This window comes from Cervus canadensis, chromosome 30 (genome assembly GCF_019320065.1).
Source record: "Cervus canadensis isolate Bull #8, Minnesota chromosome 30, ASM1932006v1, whole genome shotgun sequence".
NCBI classification, from domain to species: domain Eukaryota; kingdom Metazoa; phylum Chordata; class Mammalia; order Artiodactyla; family Cervidae; genus Cervus; species Cervus canadensis.
The window spans coordinates 32,859,886-32,863,736 of NC_057415.1; the positions used below are offsets into that span (position 1 = coordinate 32,859,886).

Genomic DNA, 3,851 nt, shown 5'->3' on the forward strand with positions numbered 1-3,851 from the left:
CACTGGCGTCAGTATAAAAACCAACTCAACATGGAAAATGAGCACAAAATTTACTGCAAATATACGTTTTTAATTTAACTCAAAGGACAAAAGCTTATATGGAAACATTCATTGGTTAAAATACAATGCTATTTACTATTTAGAAATAACTCTATAAGAATAAATCACAGAAAGGACAGAGGATGCAAAGGTTAAATTCTACACCACAAATTAGTAAGAGTTAAAAATTACATCTTGAGCCTTATTTTATTTTTATGAAATTATAAGACTGTCACTAGTAGTATTTTTGATGAACTAAAATTCATGACTGACCTTTCTGGTAAAAATGACTTAAAATGCTGGATAAAATATAATAACTTTTTATAATTTATTTTTAAATATTCAATAAACTGATAAGAAAATAAATGACTCCCAGAAAACAAAAATTAAATGACAAAAAATCTAGAGGGATAAGTAGCGAACTAAATTTGGCTTTGTTTTGAGGTATGTTCTGAATCCTGATAACCCTGACCTTCTGTTTTCAACAGGCTCACAGACCGCAGAGGACAGAAGACAGAGTTCACCTAAAATGGGCAGTCTCATGGATAACTGTGGGAATTAAAAGCGGACTTGCAAAGGGCTGCATGTACATCAGTGTAAAGTGAGCAGAATTAAACTCACCTCATGCACCCTTATGGCAGAAAGTGAAGAAGAACTAAAGAGCCTCTTGATGAAAGTGAAAGAGGAGAGTCAAAAACTTGGCTTAAAGCTCAACATTCAGAAAACTAAGATCATGGCATCCAGTCCCATCACTTCATGGCAAATAGATGGGGAAACAGTGGCTGACTTTATTTTGGGGGGCTCCAAAATCACTGCAGATGGTGACTGCAGCCATGAAATTAAAAGATGCTTACTCCTTGGAAGAAAAGTTATGACCAACCTAGACAGCATATTAAAAAGCAGAGACATTACTTTGCCAACAAAGGTCTGTCTAGTCAAGGCTATGGTTTTTCCAGTAGTCATGTATGGATGTGAGAGTTGGACTATGAAGAAAGCTGAGTGCCAAAGAATTGATGCTTTTGAACTGTGGTATTAGAAGACTCTTGAGAGTCCCTTGGACTGCAAGGAGATCCAACCAGTCCATCCTAAAGGAGATCAGTCCTGGGTGTTCATTGGAAGGACTGATGTTGAAGCGGAAACTCCAATACTTTGGCCACCTGATGCAAAGAGCTGACTCATTTGAAAAGACCCTGATGCTGGGAAAGATTGAGGGCAGGAGGGGAATGGGACGACAGAGGATGAGATGGTTGGATGGCATCACTGACTCAATGGACAGGGGTTTGGGTAGACTCCGGCAGTTGGTGATGGACAGGGAGGCCTGGCGTGCTGCGGTTCATGGGGTCCCAAAGAGTTGGACACAACTGAGCGACTGAACTGAACTGAACATGCTCCAAGGGGACAGCAGAGAAAACTGCCTACTTGGAGATGAGAAAAAAAAGATATTAAAATTCATTCCATAAGCAGACCCCACAGGAGTTTGAAATTTTGACTAACTGGATGTTCCAACAACGTGACACAGAGAATTTACAGTTGTCGCACTGGATTATCAGTGCCCCTAGACTCCTACAAGAAGCAAATATAAATCCTTTTGAAATAGCTCAATCCTAAACACAGGTCTCAAAGAATTTTCAAAAGAAAAAAAAATTCCAAAGAATATAGACAGTGAACAGTCAAAAATCACAAAGTATATAAGGAAAGAAGATACTATCAAAGAAAGTCTTCATTAATAACAGAGAGCAAAATCAGACTTGCAAAGGGTACAGATATTGGGGATTATTAGACATAGAATATAAAGTATATTGTATTAGAATCTTTAAAAGAAAAGAAGTGTTTAAAATATGATTAAAGAACAAGAAATAGAGACTGAATGTGTCACTCCCGAAATTCGTATGTTAAAACCTAGTTCCCAGTGTGATCTTACTGGGAAGTGGGGCCCTTGGGAGGTAATTAGCTCATGAGGTAATCATCCTCATGAATAGGATGTGTGTCCTTATTAAAGACACTCCAGAGAGCTCCCTCACCTCTTCCTCCATGCGAGGACACAGTGTGAAGACAGCTATCTATGAACCAGGAAGCTAGCTCTCACCAGACACCAATCTGGTGGAACCTTCATCGTGGACTTCACAACCTACAGAATTGTGAGAAACAAATGTTTTTGTTTAAGTCATACAATCTCTGGCATTTTTGTTAAAGCAGCCTGAATAGACTAAGTCAAAAATAAGCAGATTTGAAAAGAAGCAAATTGTACTCAGAATAATATCACTGAAACTAAACAAATTCCATGGAGGAGGTGAACCAGAATATTGGACACAGATAAAGGTATTAGCAAAATGTTAGGTAATTATGAAGAAGTAGTTCAATACTTCTATTTTTACACCTTGTGAAAGCATTAGTCACTCAGTCATGTCTGACTCTTTGCGACCCCTCGGACTGCCAGGCTCCTTTGTCTATAGAATTCTCCAGGCAAGAATACTGGAGTGGCTGCCATTCCCTTCTTCAGAGGATCTTCCTAACCCAGGGCTTGAACTCAGGTCTCCTGCACTGCAGGCAGATTCTTAACCGTCTAAGTCACTGTTAATTCAATACACACCTTACAGAGACAAAAATAAGGAAAACATAAAATGTAGGTGAAAATATAAGATAAGGTAAAAGTCTAACATAGGTCTAACTGGCATTTCAGAAGAACGGGAAAAACAGAATGGGGGCCAGGTGATATCTGAGAGGTAACAACTAGTAATTTCCCAGACTGACAGAAGAAACCAATACATAGTTTCAGAAAACCCTGTGAATCCCAAGCAGAATAAATAACAAGAAACCCATACTTAGATTCATCATAATGATATACCAGAATATTAAAAACCAGATTTTTCAAACAGCAGTCAGAGAAAACACAAATTAGAGGGAAAGGAGTGACCATGTTGACTGACATGGTCCTATCACCAAAAATGGAAACCAGAAACAGTGAAATAATATCCTCAAGAGAAGAAAAAAATAACTCAATCTAGCCTAACACATGTGAAAAAAAAATACTAAAAGAGGAAATGTAAAATAAATTTTCAGCCAAAAAAATAAATTAAAAATTTGCCATAGTACTTCTCAGTCTTTTGTCTAAAATCAAGTGTAGTATCTGTTCTCATCAGCTTAATAATTGTCCATACTCATGGCATGTAATAGTTTAAAAAATAATGACCCAATAATAAAATTTTCATGGTTAACTTTTTAAATAAATAAATATGAAAAAAAAAAGAGTTTGCCACCAATAGACCATTGTTAAAGAAACTTCTAAAACAGAGTTGTCCAACAAAGGCAACATGAGGGACACAAATTTAAATCCCCTAATAGCCATAATTTCAAAAGCAAAATAAAAAAATAGAAGGATAATCCATCTGAATATTGATCGATTTAAGCCAATATATCAATATCATATCATCTCAACATGTAATTAATACAAAAATCATTAATGAGATCTCTTACAGTTTTGTACTAGGTCTCTGAAATCCAGGATGAGCTTTACACTAAAGCAAATCTCAGTTCAGAGTAGTTATAAGTCAAGTGCTCAATATCCACATGACTAGTGGTTACCACATTGGTCAGGCAAACACTGAAAGATATGCTTCAGATACAAGGGAAATGATTCCAGGTAAAAGGAACCGAGATGAAGAAAGGAGGATGACAAGATAAGCAGTAAACACATTTGTGTCTGCTCAGTCACTCATTCATGCGTGCATGTTCATTTGTGTCCAATTCTCTGCAGCCTGGACTATAGCCTGGCTGTAAGCAACATGGACTATAGCCCACCAGGTTCCTCTGTC

General features: G+C 37.2%; 1 pseudogene; it reads left to right on the forward strand.

Moving 5' to 3' along the window:
- The first annotated feature begins 3,127 nt into the window (after positions 1-3,127).
- Positions 3,128-3,234, forward strand: LOC122432161 (annotated as a pseudogene).
- Positions 3,235-3,851: the final 617 nt, after the last annotated feature.